Raw genomic sequence first — 17500 nt, forward strand, 5'->3', positions numbered from 1 at the left:
TCTCTAGCGACAAACAACAACCTGTATCACGTTTTCCCTGCTTAAAATCTGGGGGAAATCATTTTCTTCACTGTAGTTATTCTACAGTGGTTCAACCACAATAGAACACTACTGTCGACCAATTGTGGCATTGACTGACTTAACTCCAAAGAAAGGTCCACACTTTTTGGATGTAAATTGGAATGGAAAATGTACATATTATGTAACTTATCAATGATTTCTGCCACGCCAGCTAGGCCCACTTGCCGATGATGTGGTTGACAATTAAAAAAACAATTAAATTGTCAAATGCGAATTAAAGTAAAACAGCAATTCTGTCCAAAGATTTGCGTCACCCTTGGGAACCAATATATAGACATAACTTTGTGCACACTTTTCCAACCGACATATGGGGTTTATGAAGCTATTAAGTGCTCGAAATACCCATTGACAATCTACCAAAATGACAGGGATGTGCCGCATCCATACTGACCCGACTTGACAGACTTTATTCCTTCGATAGTTTTTCATTTAACTTGGATATATCTTCTCCAAAGGACCCATTCAGCACTGGTGAAGGTGATATTGATGTATCACCATTGAATGTCTTCACCAGTCCCTCACTCCCACTTGGATTTGACCCCTTCATTGAGGCTAAAACAACAAATCTCTCCTACCTGACGCTCAGTGACTCTGCAACCTCGAGCTGTGTATTTGTGTGAGGAGAATATTAAATAATATTAAAGTACTCCTTTAATTAAAGGAGTATTTTTATCCTTTTAACTAACCTAATCCACAGGTTACGTTACCTTAGGCCTAGAACGGATGCAAATTGAAAATTACCGGCACCGCATCAATACAATCCAACAAATCTCCTATGTATATTTACTAGAGCTGTCAAGCGATTAAAATATTTAGTCGTGATTAATCGCATTAATGTCATCGTTAACTCTAATTAATCGCGATTAATCGCAAATTATTTTTCTATGCTTAATATCCCTTGATTTTTTTGTCCCATAATTCTTCTCATTTTAATTCTCTTATCAACATGGTGAAGTGCATCGGCTTGCCTTGTGCAAATGATTTTTTATTGATAACAACATTGGCATATACACTGATCAAAACAGGACGATACAAAAAAAGAGCCTATAGTGCAATTAAACGACTGCTTTGAACAAATGTCATTTGAACATAGCAGTCAGGCTACTGCTTCTTTTTTTTTTTTTTTTTTTATAAAATAATTGCGTTAATCGCGCGATAAAAAATTTAACGCCGTTAAATTTGGTTTGCGTTAACGCCGTTAATAACGCGTTTAACTGACAGCTCTAATATTTACAAAAATGCTTCAAGAAAGTTATATTGTTTTGGTGCAAAGAGAAAACCCTAGATTTTCTTTCTTCTGAAACTCTGTTGTTATTTAGGTTTCCCCAGATGCCAAGCCCCTGCTTAGCAGAAAGGAAAATCCTTCGCCTTCAGATAACTTTGAGTGAGTGGTAGAGTAGGGTCAACCACTAAAGCCCACAGGCTCTAAAGTTCAGAGAGCTGCTGTGCATGTAAAAAAACTCTCATATAAGGAAATCCTCAAATAAAACACCATTAGAGGATGCAACGGCATTGTGCTCCGCACGTGCATGGCGAGCAATGGGCTATTTGGGGTTTCATTCAACATGAGGTTCATTGTCAGTTTGAGTCCAATGGTAACCTTCGTCTAGTTAGAAAATGTCGGCCGCACTTTTCATTTTCAGAGACATGCCGATAACAAAGTGATTAACTTTAATTAATATCGTAATTTTAATTTGGTGCTTGGTAATCATTGTGTAATAAGTGGGGTAATACAGTGACAAGATAGCGTGATGCAATTAAAAATCGCATTTTCCAGTTGATACTCACCGATTGATTTAGAGTGAGGGATACTATAAGCAAAGCGGTTGCAGTAAGGTGTGAATATGGAATAATATACTCATACATTTTGTGGAAAAATAGTGTCAGTTAGCCAGATACGGGATGATTTAGCCTCCAGGATATTCTTTTTTTAAAAATGGTAACTTTTCAATTTCACTTGCCAATTTTGTGTGTAATAAGTTGTGTTATTTAAACCGCACACAGATAAAAACATTATTTCTAGACTATATTGTGATAATCTAGATTTTATCCGTACGGTCTGACAGCTGTCGTTTAATGTAATTATTCCACAAATTGTTGACCTTCGTAATAAAGTGAGGGTCTTGAAATAACTTAAATTAAATTTGACTTGCCTAACTCAAATTCAATAAGCATATTTTTGGCCAAATAAGGTTGGTACATTTAATGCTGATCAAGCTCTTCCCTGGCGTATTGGCTGGATGGATACATTCAAAGTCATTGGCTGAATGTAAACACCCAATCAGAGTTGGGCAGAAGTGACAGCTCCCAGAATCCACTGCTTCCATGCACAGTGACCTTATAAGGAGGATCATAATGGTTTCATTGCCCTAAGCCAAAAGAAAGAGCTTGTGTTTGCGTGCGTGTGCGTGCGTGTATGAGTGTGCCTGCGTGCGTGCGTGTGTGTGTGTGTGTGTGTGTGTGTGTGTGTGTGTGTGTGTGTGTGTGTGTGTGTGTGTGTGTGTGTGTGTGTGTGTGTGTGTGTGTGTGTGTGTGTGTGTGTGTGTGTGTGAATAAAAAGCTTTTTCAATGTTCATTTCAGCTGCTGAGTAGTCATTATTATTTTCTAAATAACAACTAAGAGGTCTATTATGACGAAGAGTCCATACAGTCTAGTTAATTTTATAATTTAGAGTGTGTCTATTTTTTACCACAAAAATAACAGAAAATAGTAGCAATCTAGCAATGCACACAAACACACACACAATCACACACACACACACACACACACACACACACACACACACACACACACACACACACACACACACACACACACACACACACACACACACACACACACTCACTCACTCACTCACTCACTCACTCACTCACTCACTCACTCACTCACTCACTCACTCACCAACCGACAAACATGCACTTAGGGGTCTTCGGAGAGGAAAGCGCATCATGAAGGTAGCAGGTCTTGCCACAGGAGAAGGACAGCCCTTTTGAAGGGAGCGTGAGAGAAAGACAGAAAGCACCAATCAATCAATTGATGACCCCCCACCTGGGCGGGTCCTGGGTTGGAGGAGGATAGCATCAACGTTGTCTCCCCTTTGCTGAGTGAGTTAGCTTTCTTTTCTCACGCTTATGTACTCAGTGCTCTGATCACCCCTGTGTGAATGAGGGTGCTGCTGGTTCAAAATTAATTGCCACAAATTGTGGAATTGATTCACCACATATACAGCAGTGCTACGTTCTTGCACGCTACTGCCTTCAGCCCATTGAAAGTTACTTTTCTATTATTAATCAACTAATTTAACTAAAAAGGGGGGGAGGGGCATCTATGCTGGTAAAGCATAATGTGTGCATCAATCACATTTGTGCTACAGATGAAACAACTTGCAGTGGACCATAAATAGAGCCTAATGGTTAAAAGACATGTGTTTAGCTGGGAAACACATACCATTTCAAGCTAATGCTATGCATTACATCAGAGTTTGAGCTCTGGGGGATGGGAATACATTCAAAAATTATGCAAACAGCACTCTCACAAGGACAGAGCTAGGTTTACAAAATGCAAAGCCAAGACAGCACCCTTAGATTTTGAATTATCAGTCCGTTTTTTATGAAATCCCACCGACTTTCTTTGAAATGTATTTGATTTTCAGTGTTAGAGGTACAATTCTCTATTCACCTGCTTAAGGAAAAAAAACCAACGTTAACAAACGATAGACTGATTTTTATTTTTTAGACTGATAGACTGATTTTTATTTTTTATTATTGAACAAATACTAATTATCAGAGGTGAGACCGACTATAATGGCTATAGATCTAGAATATGTGAAAAATGACACACACATATTCCATTGATGTAAACTAATAGATGCCATGCGTCATAACCAAAAAGAAAAATGTTTGGTTAGTCAATCGACTATTAATCTTCCAAGGGAAAAAAAGATTGCCACTGAAGACTGTGTGGGGAGAAGACAATAAACGGTTAACTGCCATAGTAGAAGTATCACTAGGAGTAATTAAAAAAACAAGGAAAATGTGTCAATGCTTTTCCACAAACATAATCCTTCTTTATTTAATTGCAAAGGATTGTATGTGTAGGTGGCCATTAGCCGGTTGGCAATAGTCAAAGCTCATTAACTTATGGGAATCTAGCCAACAAGCTTAGCTTTTGTACAAGGAAAAAAAAAAAAACTCATGTCGTTATTAATGTCATGTACATTTCACCCCAATACCTCGAGTTATTGGTTCCACGGCGTCGGCACTTCATTGTTCTATGTCTATTTCGAGATCAAGAGCACATATGTGTAGGAATTTTCCTTTACTTTGGAGTGGGGGGCTCCGAGCGTCGCCGCGGTAACAAGCCAACGTCAAAGCACGCGCAAGAATGCACAGCGAAAAAAGTCATGAAAAGTTCAATTCGATCTTACGAGCCACAGCGAATTATTTCAGAAATCACACTCTGAAATAACTTTCAAGAGGCGGCATGCCAACTCTGGCGTGACACAGACGTCCTTCCTAACATGCTAAACTGTTCATTGTCTTGAAATGAAAAGATCGATACGCCTCCAAAGATGCTGACGACACAGAAGTGTGCGTCTCGACCAGACAAACATATGAGGAAATATCCAGCCCTGCTATAAAAACGGAGCGGCAATATTTTAAGTGTGCTGCTCCAAAGACGGAGCCGGCGAACGCTCCCCTCGCTCCTGCTAACCTCCCTCCTGCCATCCATCATCGATAAGGAAAAAAAAAGCAATAAAGGAAGGAATACATTATTCTATTTTAGGGTGTATGTCTACCTTGTAGGAGACACCATATGCTTCCATTATCCTACCACAACAACAACAAAAAAAGACATGGCACATTCGTCTGACGGCAAATTATCCTGTCAGCATGGAATGCCATTTGGGGACGCAGGGTCAGAAGTAATGGAAAGTAATTTTCGCCAGAGGCTGTTGTCCAAGCGGGATAACCAAAACAAGGTGCGACTGTTGGCTCAACCAGGACAAACTGGCGGAAGCTTGCCTGAATCACAATGGTAACCTAGTTAAACCAGCGCAGACTAGCCATGGCTCTCTCGCAGAGACCTTGGCGCTATCATAGTGCCAATTTCGTCTCTCCGGAGGAACGTGTTGACACTTAAAATGATTTTCTGGCTGTGATTCCAAATGGCCCCATCTCCAAATGTGCTGCAAAGACTAGAAATGGTCAAAGAATAAATCCAGTGGGATAGTTATGGAAAAGTTCATACTGCGTAAGACACAACAGCCTTTAAACGCCCACGATGAATTCATGACTCAGACACATTTGGAGATGTTTCAAAGTAAGAAAATCATAGATTTCATACAATTCCTGCAAGATACCCAAAATGAAGGATCTCGGGCAAGACAGAGCCAGAGAGAGCAAGCGGGAGAAGATCTGTTAGGGAGAGTAATGACGGCTACAAAAAAACATGTAAAAAACAAAGTATTTTTCTCCTCTAATGCTTCAAAGTGGCCAGCCTCTGAGAACCCTTTGAGACACCGAGTTCGATGAGATCACTTTTCTACTGATGAACGTATCGACGAGGGTAAACATGCTTAATCAATGCTATAGGGGAAATGTTAAATTCTCGATAAACGAATGATGAACAAAAAAATAATCACTTTAGTTGCAGAATTAGCATTGCGAGTCAGTAACACATAGTAAACCAGTGGTACATTGCAAACCCAAAACAAACACACCGTTTGGAGTTTGATGAAGAATTGGGAGGTTCATGACTAGATAATGAAAGCTTCCTAACTGTTAGGCAGTAAAGCAAGTAATTGTTTTTTCATGGTCTCAGACTTTTAAATTTAAATTATCAAGTAGGGAGATTAACAGGGCCCAATCTCATGGAGTGCAATTAAACTCTATAATGAAACTCCGGTATGGTTCACTTCCAAAGTAATCACACAACTTAATGTTCGTACTGTTTCATTTCCCCAGAATGCTCCACGATCAAAAGCAGTTTCAACAACTTTTTTAAAAAATGCTCTTCCAGTTCAGAAGGATTATTTACCACGTTATTGTGTATTTCCGGAGTTCCGGTGAAAATTGAATATTACCTAATGATATGTATAACCTCATGCAACAGTCAAATGTTTTGCAGTTACTCCTGCCAGTTGCTATTGCTCTCGTAAGTGGGGAAAGATCCTGTCTCTCACATTGAGACCATTTTCCTGTCCATTATCTGGAAGATCAAATATTGACTGACAAGGAAATGGTAATCCGCCTGGCTGCCACTTTCTTCGCAATTTCGAATTCTTTATTTTTTGATGCCTTTCAGAATGCAATGAAGGCTATTTGGGAACATTGCTCCGTCTATTGTATCAACGTTTCAAGAAGTTCTTGAAGAAAGAACAGTTTAGTGAAAAGCATTAGGAAATGATAGATGGTTGTCCTGTCAAGAATGAGATTAAAGCAGTTACAGATGGATGGATAATGATGACTTGTATCCACTATAAATAAAACCATGAGTAAAGTTTAACGTCAAATATCACTCTATGATTCACAAAACGTTGGGCAAAGAATAATGCCACAGACTTGCGATAAAAGGTTGAATATAAATAGAGTTCATTTATTGATACTTGGGCCACTATGCAACTATGGATGCGTGCATTTATTTATTTATTCATTCTAACCTCTGCTTCATTCAACGGCGTTCGAACCTCAGAGTTTTGTCTTGTTGCCCGTGTCACTAGAGGCTCTCCGGTCATTCTCATTCAAACGTCAAACCTCTGCAGCACTTTGGAAGAAAAGTCAATGACAGCATAATAAATTCATGGGATAATGAACGCCGTACCTCACTTAGCCTAGACTGGGGACATCATGAAGAATCGGTTGCGAACAAAATATGCTTACAAGATGAATATACTGAAAAGAAAATAATAATAATAGTAATGAATAATATTATCATCATGGAATCTTCCAAGTACCACATATACTAAAAGTGCTGAAAGAATGTCCATTCATTTGAAGTGCTTATAACGCAGGTTCTTGTGGAGGGGTTATGTGAGCTCAGTTGAATATAAAGTTGATACAAAAGCTAGACGGTCTTTTGATTGACTCGCAGCTTGTCCAATGGTTGGGTTCCTGAGCGGTTGCCTGGGGCTGGTTCCCTGTGGCCCGCCTACCAGGAGCAGTGGCGGAGCTCAGTCCCCAGCTGGGTGAAGCTGGAGGGCCCCTGCTTGTGTGAGGAGTTTCTGTGTGTGTGTGTGTGTGTGTGTGTGTGTGTGTGTGTGTGTGTGTGTGTGTGTGTGTGTGTGTGTGTGTGTGTGTGTGTGTGTGTGTGTGTGTGTGTGTGTGTGTGTGTGTGTGTGTTTAGGAGGGGGGGGGGGGTAAATGTGTGCAAGTGTGTGTGTTTGTGTTTGTGTATATATGGTTCTGTTTGTGTTTGTGTGCGTGTGCGTGTATTTGTGCATGTGTGTGTGTATGTGATGTGTGTGTTTTGGCGGGGAGGGTATACATGTGTGGGTATCTGTGCGCATGTGTGCGTTCGCACGTGAGTGTGCGTGTGGTGGGGTATGTGTGTGTGTGTGTATATCTGTTCACGTGCGATGTGTGTTTCGCAGGCATGTGAAGGCGCGTTCCTAAGTGTTGAGAATGACGATGACGATCACGATGCGTCATCCTCAAGTCTCGCCTGGCGCTTCGCTCACATGCACGCGTGCACGTTTCGTGACTCTGACTGAGCTCTTTTCCACAATGGAAATGAGACCCCGTTTGGGTGCGCCACCCCTGCCCCCCCCACCCCTGCCCCCCCCCCCCCCCACCCCCCACCCCCACTCCCCTATTCAACCAACCATTTTCTTTTATTACTTCACCTGCACTTCCTGGAGCCACTGGGCACGCTCCCCACGGCCAGGCCGGCTCTCAGACAAGCATCGGCGGCATCTATCTTGTGGACAGGAGTGCTGACGGGCTATTACTCCTCAGCAGTCCACATAAAAAGCCCAGCAATTAAATGCAATCGTGGGCCATTCGACTTTGTCAAAGACGGAGAGGCAGGGAGGGAAAGACAAGGGTGCGTGGCGACTGAGGAGAGCGGGAAAAGGTGAAGATGTCGGTGGGGAAAGAATGAAAGGAGCAGAAGTGCAGGAGAACACACGTGGAAGGGGCGGTGGCCCCCCGTGCGGCACAAGGGGCCACTGAGATGGAGATGAAGGATGGGGAAGGGTGTGAAAGTGGCTGTGAAATGAGGCCTGATGAAGTACCTGTCCTCGCCGGCACGGCGGAGGGAGTGTGTAGAACAGGAGCACCGTGTGGACTCTCAGTCACAGACACACCGTGCTGAGCTCGCTCTCCACCACGTTAGGCCTCTGTGTTTTCCTCAATTTGTTGCAGAGTTTCTCTGTTTAGTGTTTGATTTGAAAAAATGGAATTGATAGATCTGGTTCCGTTACCATCACGGGCAAATGACAACAAACGCTTAGTGATGAATAATGATATGAATCTAATAAATTGCTGGACCAACTAAAAGTTAGCGTTTTACAATTCAGCTCCCTTCATGGCACTCTGTTTATCATGCAATAATAGATCATAGATATGGAAAAAAAAAGACGATAATAGACAATTTGCATTAATTATTGACTCTCCATTGCCTGATAAGCCTGAAAAAATCTGCGAAATCCCTCCTCAGTCCCGTTCTGTCATCGAGAATATTGGCAGACCTTGCAGTGATGTCAGCACAATGATGTCAACTCCACTTCTAATCCAACTTCTGTGCCTGTATTTAACCACACATTAACAAGCCTGTGCAGGCAAGACAGCCTTCAAGAGGACAGGAGCACAGAGCTAAACAACCCTGCGACGCAGACACCGTACTTCCCTATTTAGAAGACACTTGTTTGCAAAGCAGCTAAGAGAGAATAATGAGGGGATTGGAGGAGCTGCTAAAGGTCAGACAACCTCAGCTCAAGGTAGGTTGCAGATATCGAGAATCGAACTGAGAACCACCACACAGCCGCTGCACTACGCCCCACAGTTAAATCCATCCCCCGATCCAAGGATGAGGGCAAAGTATGTGCTGGTAACCAGGGCAGGAGTGTAACAACAGCTTTGTATGGGAGAGTTGTGAGCGCAGGAAGAAGCAACATCGACCATTACAAATGGCCTCCCGTCTCATTACAAAAGCAAATCCCATTCGATTTATTTTGGAGGCCATAGAAGTGTGTTGCACTCTGTGGCCCCTCTCCCTTTTGATCAGCCGCACGATCCATCTTTTTTCCCACCTCTTTCTTCATGCTTTTTTTTTTTGCAGCCCCTCTCTCATCTTTCTTTAATCTTTTAAATGAATGTCTTGTTATGTTACTCCCAGCTTCCCCCCCATCCTAATGAACCAGATAACAAGCCACTCACAACAACACGCACGCACAAACACATGGGCATGGACACACACACAAGGACATGGATACACACAAACAAACACACATAGACACACTCAGGCATGGACACATACAGACATGGACACACACACACACACACACACACACACACAACACACACACACACACACACACACACACACACACACACACACAGACACACACACACACACACACACACACACACACACACACACACACACACAAACATGGACACACATACATGGACACACATTCAAAATCACACACACACACACAAATACAAACACACACATGCAGTTGTACGCACACACCATAATCGACAACATACTGATGACCAAGGATCTGACATTTAGTTTGAAACTAATTCCCAAACTGTTTCATTATGAAAGGCTCAGTAAACTGCAGCAACACTCATCCATTTTGTATGAATTTTACTAAATTAAAGAAGATGATTTTAGAAAAACTAACCATGACAGACATTGGAATCTCTTTTCAAGTGGGATGTCTCTCATCAGCGTGAGCTGTTTCAACACAACAAACAACAAACAGACAAACAGACTCAACTAACAGAGTGGGATACCATGATATAGGATCACTAGTGGTGAAATCACATTGCACAGTATACCTTAGTGAATATAGTGACACACATGGACGATTGTGTTTTGCCTAGGGATGTGCAGTGTTAATTTATATTGACATTCATTCCATCTTCGAGACTGCTTTCCGATCGAAGTACCACTATCCATACTTTTCTATAATTCGGTGGAAAGGCGAGACGACAAATATATATATTTTTTTAACTGTGAGTCTGTGACTCAGAGTACTTTTTTAATGTTTTAATAAGCATTTCGTTGTCACACTAAAGTGTTTGATGATTCTCATTATTTCAAACAGAGTTATTTACGGTCTTGTGGTTATTTTAACCATAGTAAATGTATTAACTTTAGGTTATTTATGTCATAATTTATTTATTATAAATTAATTTATTATGATTTATTTATGACCTTATATTTCAATCTACCTTCTCTGACCCAGAATAGTCATCTCTCATTTTAAAACTAATTACAGTATTTGAGAAAATATGGGAGGAATTTTAGTACTATGGCATCTAACCTGAAGCAATCTGATGCTGCACCCCTTGACTGTTAATGTTAGAACAACACAATATTTGCAGTCTCTTCGTTCTTGAAAGGTTTGAGTTAACAATAATAATAATTATCTTATCTCTTCCAGGAAACTCAAAACCTTTGTAGATATCTCACTATTGGAGGCGTCTTTGTAAACTCTCAGATGTTGGTGTTTTTAGAACCAATGTACGAAGAATTACATTTTGTTTAGTCAGAAACCTAGACTAGAGTTTTGGGTTTTACTGAGATGTAGCCCAGCCTTTGTCCACTTTGCACGTTTAGCCATCCTATCAAGCAACCAATTGACCGAATGAGAAATTAAGCAAACAACGGTTTGAGGCAATTCAACTCTTCTTTGTTTCGTTTAACAGCGATTGGCCGGCAATTGAATTGAATTCAATACCTTTATAAAGTCATCGATGTTTGTTTGTGGACCAATGCTTGGATTTAAATGACTTGACTATTATCTCTCGTGATATATCGGTACGTTATCGGACCCACTCAACTTGAAAGCAGTATTGATAAGTTCGGACCTTATTGATTTGGGGATTTTGAGAAATTCGGAAGCAGGTCCTTATAGAACCAAATCATGATCCCAATCCCTTGTTATGTCTGCTAATGACCTGACTGATGCCATCTTTAGGCTGACCAATGACATACTCTATAAACTCTTAAACACTTTACCAAATGTGGGACAGCTGGGTGAGAAGTCTTTGGAAGTTAAAGTCAAAGTCGAATTCAAATTTATTCGTATAGCACAGTATCAATGAAAATCACGAAATGCTGCCATTTCATCATCCAAATGCAACAGGGAAGTAAATTGTACAGTTAATTAGGCTCAGTATTGACAAGTTTTACATTCCATTTTGAACCTGACGATATTGAAGTGACATTGCTGACGAGTTGTGGCACTTTTACTTTTTATGACCTCAATCCTTTCCAACAACGACAAGAGAAGGGGGAAATCTGGTGATTTTATCCAATGAGAACTTGCCCTTAGTGGCTTGCTGACTCAATGTGCTACTGAAGCACGCTATTTCCTTCTGGCAGGATCAATGTTCTCCGATTAGTCTGTTGAGAGCCAATGGAAATCTACAGGCCTCACAATCTGCCAGCTTACCGACAACACAAATACGCAATCACACATACATACAAACAGACAAACTGTACTTGTATTTCCTTGCATTCTACAATGCATTATGGGTAGAAAATCGCAATACAATATTTCCTAGTATTTTTCATGTTTTTTTTCATGTTCATGTTTTACTGTCGGTATGTTTTGTTAGCCAACTAAGCTAATCTGGTGTCTCGAGTAAAATGAACAAGAACTGGTCGCTTCATGTCACTTTACATATATATTTTATATATATATATATTTATTTTTAAGTTGGTTCCAACACAGTAGGTGTTGAACATCGTTCAACCCCAAACAAGCCATGACGACAGAGGGAAAGCCTTCATCAGTTTACGGTTTGCTTGTTAAGGGGATATATAGATATATACGTCCTCCACGAAGAAGAGAATGCATGTCGGCTCTCATAAGACGCCTCATGGACTTTGACTGGCTAATCTAATCTATTCTGTTTATCCTTTCGTGTTTGTTTTTCGTGCCCTTCACAGCCACACTAGAGCTTCAAAAAAGTGTGTTTCTTTTGTTAAAGACACACACACTCACACAAATGTTGAATGTCAGGAGATTATCTGTCTTGTGTGCACTTTGGGCTTCGACATGCCTGAAAGAATGCCTTGCTTAGAAGCAACTCTGTCTGGGGCTTTGTGAAAATATTTTCGTAATCATCATGGACGATACTGTAATTATTTTTTGGCCAGCAACTTGCTGTATATTTTACAATCAGTTTGTTACATTGAACACCCACCCACTCAGACACACACACACACACACACACGCACACACACTCACACGCACACATACACACATGCGCGCACACACACACACAAACAAATGCATAAAACACCCCCACACACACTGACGCACACACACAGCGATCTAAACATGCAGATTGAATTTCACTGGGATTACACTGTTTTCGACACGTGAATCTGAGGCAGACATTTGGAACATACACTCCCCTCTGCTCCAATCACTGACTACATCCCGATGAAATGAAATTAGAAAACCTGCCCCTTCAATGCCTCTCTTGGCCGGCAATCAGCTTACTACCGCTCGATATATAAAACCAACTGTACTTCAGCTGCATGGCCATGTCTCTGGATGAAATGGGTAACACAGTATGGATACTGACTAATTAACCATTAACTAACAAGAGTTAATGCCTAATAATCATTCAATAATAGTGAATTAACATTTACCTAATGGCCTAGGAAAAATGTACTAATGGTGTTCATGTTAACTAATGTACTATATTATGAAATAGGGTTAGGGTAAACTCTAATCCTTACCCACTTACCAACTCACCGAATCCTTCCCCAATATTAATGCTATACAATGCTTAATACAGGATTAACTAATGTTAATTAATGGTGAACTAACGTACCCTTTTTGTAAAGTGTTACAGTGTAATGTTAATGGATATCAAAGTATCCATACCATAGTGCACGCTGCACTCGCTACTTCTGATCATTGCCAACTCGCGCCAGCCTTTGTACGTTCTCCACAGAGCACCGCTGTCTTCCCAAAGCGGACGCTCACAACCAATCTAACCCTTGCCCTCCCTCAAACCCGCTCCCCTTAATTGCTTGCGTGGACGTGTTCTTGTTGACGGCGCACAAGGCAGTGGAGGGAGCGAGACGCCAGCACAAATCAAATGAGGCGAATGCAGAGAAAGCTGTGAGGCAAACAAAGCACGCCTCTTTGCTTTTTATTCGGCTTTGTAAAACCTGACAACGCGGGGAAGAAAAAAAATTCCCGCCCCGGGGCCCATCTTTGTAACTACTGAGGTATTGGCACAGTACATAGTGCCTGTATGTGTGTGTGTGTATGTGTGTGTGTGTGTGTGTGTGTGTGTGGTGTGTGTGTGTGTGTGTGTGTGTGTGTGTGTGTGCGTGTGTGTGCGTGTGTGTGCGTGTCCGTGTGTGTGTGTGTGTGTGTGTGTGTGTGTGTGTGTGTGTGTGTGTGTGTGTGTGTGTGTGTATGTGTGTGTGTGTGTGTGTGTGTGTGTGTGTTTGGATATCACATTTGCCCTCCTTGTCGGAGGCACCCTCTGGAGCAAAACCAAGGAATAGACACAAATTATTATAATTATTATTAATGTCGTTGTTGCCACTGAAACCGCCATTACTATTAGACAGAAATAAATCATGGTTGGTATAAGGCTATGAAGCTCAAATACAGCGAAAGGCACACATCATAATTAACAACACTTTAGCGAGGGGATTCAAGCGAAAACCTTCATTCATGCGGCGGAGAGGAAAAGAGCTATTCAGCCCATGCCCTCAAACATGTGTATGTGTGTGTTTGTGTGTTTGTGTGTGTTAAAACCACAGGACGGTGTTACCATAAAGGCTTCAACTTGAAGAGTAATATACGTGGGAGAGAGGAAAAGTAGCAAAGTTGATGATCTGCAGACCATGAAATAACATCTTAAATATGTTCATTATCAGTCATTTAAAATAGCTGTTTTTGAGTAAGAGACGCAGAGAGAGAGAAGGAGAGAGAGAGAGAGAGAGAGAGAGAGAGAGAGAGAGAGAGAGAGAGAGAGAGAGAGAGAGAGAGAGAGAGAGAGAGAGAGAGAGAGAGAGAGAGAGAGAGAGATACACAGAGCGATAAATCAAACATGAAATGGGAATCCACCATCAAAGAGAATGATAAATGATGTACACAAATAACTATGCACAGTGCACACACAAGCACACACACTTTTCAATCTTACATACTCCGACTTACATACACATACCTCAAATCAGTTGCTCTTCTCAGCTGCTTCGGTCTGTGCCTGTTAAGGGAGACAGAGAAAGAGGCAGCGTTAAATTTAAATTCCATTCTAAGGCTATAACTCTTTATGAGGACAGTAGTTGAAATGTATACATTCATTGGCATGGCAGACATTGGATCGTTTAGAGCAACTCTTAAATGTAAACATCATCCTGCATTAATTCACACCTCATCAAATCCAATGTGCATGTGTGTTTGTGTGTGTGTTTTTTTGTGTGTGTATGTCTGTGTCTGTGTGTGAGTCGGTGTGTGTGTGTGTGTGTGTGTGTGTGTGTGTGTTATTGTGAATGTGTGTTTGTTTGTGCGTGTGTGTTGGAGTGTAAATGCGTTTATGTGTGTGTGTGTGTGTGTGTGTGTGTGTGTGTGTGTGTGTGTGTGTGTGTGTGTGTGTGTGTGTGTGTGTGTGTGTGTGTGTGTGTGTGTGTGTGTGTTTAGGTGTGTGTGGATGTGTATTTGTGTGTGTGTTTAGGTGTGTGTTTAGGTGTGTGTGTGTGTGTGTGTGTGTGTGTGTTTAAGTGTGTGTGTGTGTGTGTGTGTGTGTGTGTGTGTGTGTGTGTGTGTGTGTGTGTGTGTGTGTGTGTGTGTGTGTGTGTGTGTGTGTGTGTGTCTGTGTGTGTGTTTGTGTCTGTGTGTGTGCCTGTACATGTCATTGATAGGTTAATGCAACATTGGATAAATACTTTCATGAAATACGTCTGCTTATTAAGGCAGCACAAGACAGCACCATTCACTTTGGGGTTTGAACAAATGAGGACCGAAATAGACAGGCCTACAGCAAAGTAGTTCACAGGACTTCCCTGCCAACAATTGGCCCAAAATATCCCAGTTTTCTTCCTTGGCAATCTGCCCTGTGTTTTACCCGATTGCGAAAGCTACTCTTCCGAAGAAAAATGACTCCTGTGAAGGACCGAATTACAAAACTATGGGGAGAGCAATGCATCTGCGCGTATGACTGATTGTGGGATAAAGCTAAAGACAGCGACACAGATTTGAACTCCTTGCAAAAAACCTCAGCCAGGGTACACATCCCGCTCCTGTAGTGTTGTGCCTGTCCCAGAATATACGACTCTTCCTTCCCAGCGGTATGGAACGGCGTTCAAAGAACCTGGCCTTCTTTGTTCATCATAATATGTATCCTGACAGCCTGCTCTCTGGCGGTGCACTGGTGATGCTGTAGTACGTTGCTGCCGATTTTAGTAAGATGAGAACTAGCGTGAAGTCACATACTCGTAGTTTATGAAATACTCATACGGAAATGCACATGCACACACACACGCACGCACGCACGCACGACCGACCGACCGACCGACCAACACACACACACACACACACACACACACACACAAACACACACACACACACACACACACACACACACACAAAGGGATTATTATGCTCCCCCAATCTCAGTCTAGCTATGGGTCCCACAATCCAGCTTCTGCATTCATAACGGTCGCTTCTAAATTTAAACAGAAAGAGAAAAGAGAAACACTTAGAAAACGGAAGGTATGATTCAACATATTGCGCGCCGTATCAAGCCCGCAACCGGCTGCGTGTTTTCTTTTCTGCCTCACCTTCTTTTACAAGGTCAATTTTCAACCTGAATGAAATATTTACTCCCAAGCTAAAAGCTGAGGAGAACAAGACCGCCTTGACGTCTCGCAAAAAGTAATGGAATTTCTTATAGCACCTCATGGCTCAAAAAGCAGCGCTTGAGCTCCTCTGGTATTATATGTCAGATAGATAGCAGAAGAGTGCCGTTAAAATATAAGCCTTGGGTCCCAAGGGAACTAGAAACTGTACAAAAAGGTGTAAGGTCGTTCGGTCGTTCGTCAAATCTCTTTACCTCTTCTGATCAGTGTTCAATTCAGATCAGTGGAGATAAGAGTGGGCCGGTGATATAGCACGCATTGTAATGTCCACTCTCATATCAGGCCCATCAGGCCCCTCTCAGGACTTTGTGGGTAACTTTTGTCTTACAGAATGACTATTCAACCGACAAATCGACTGTGGAAAAGAAAGGGAATTGTCCTTGAGGTAGTCTTAACCAGATGGATAAAAAGAGCAGGAGCAATAAGAGGATTCAACGCTAGCGGATAGGATCGGTGACCCAGGTTGTGTTGTGTTAAGGGTCAAGGAAAAACTCTGGAAAAGTGTGCGATACGAGACAACAGCGTAGAAATAATGTGCTTCACAGCCATGAATATGTGTGGCCTCTGTGCGCACTTGTAGTTGTGCGTTCGGTGAGAATAAGCTGAAAATAAGCACCTTCTGCTGTTCCAAGTTAGAATGGAACGGCGCCCGGTAAATCTATGCCTTTTATTTGCGTCGTCCTTATTGGAATAAAAGGAAAGCGTTTCTTTTCACGAACGGCAACAAATAAAAAGACCCAGAGGGACAAAGCACTGACGACGAGACAATGAGATAAACTTGAATTCCTTTGACAGAAGAATCAAACAGAGAAAACTCTGAGCTTACAAAGCGTACCGCCGGCAGACACCCAGTCACATCTGCCAACGCCAACAGCTCCCCCCCCCACCTCGGCCGTCACCCCCTCCCTCCCCCCCTCCTATTGGTGAGCATGGGGGGAGGGGGGGGGGGGGGGGCTGTGATTATTCCTCTACACAGCAATCAGTTAATCACGTCATTCGTCACGGGGGTCCGCCAACAAGTTCTCCAGAGGGACAGCACGAGGGAATGAGACGGGGGAGAGGGGGGGGGGGGGGGGGGAGAGGGGGAGAGGCGGACATGCCAAGTGAGGGAAAATCCTTAAGAAGAGAGAGGGGGAGAGAGAGGTTTAATGAGAGAGGGAGGAAAAGAGAGGGACAGGTTTAAAGAGAGAGTGACGAAAAGAGAGAGAGGTTAAAAGAGTCAGGGACAAAAAGAGAGAGATAGGGAGGTAAAAAGAGAAAGGGACAAAATACAGAGATTGGTAAAAAAAAAAGAAGAGAGCGGGACAAATAGAGAGGTTAAAAGAGAGAGAGGGACAAATA

At 42.0% G+C, this 17500-nt stretch overlaps 1 protein-coding gene across 3 annotated transcripts in view; it reads right to left on the reverse strand.

Moving 5' to 3' along the window:
* Positions 1-17500, reverse strand: part of tnr (tenascin R (restrictin, janusin)) — a 129305-nt gene that overhangs the window by 65230 nt on the left and 46575 nt on the right. For all 3 annotated transcript variants that reach the window (XM_030363023.1, XM_030363022.1, XM_030363024.1), the window contains exon 2: positions 14470-14508. The gene's annotated coding sequence lies outside the window, so the exon portion shown is untranslated. The remainder of the gene's footprint in view (positions 1-14469; positions 14509-17500) is intronic.

Source organism: Gadus morhua, chromosome 8 (assembly GCF_902167405.1).
Source record: "Gadus morhua chromosome 8, gadMor3.0, whole genome shotgun sequence".
NCBI lineage: Eukaryota > Metazoa > Chordata > Actinopteri > Gadiformes > Gadidae > Gadus > Gadus morhua.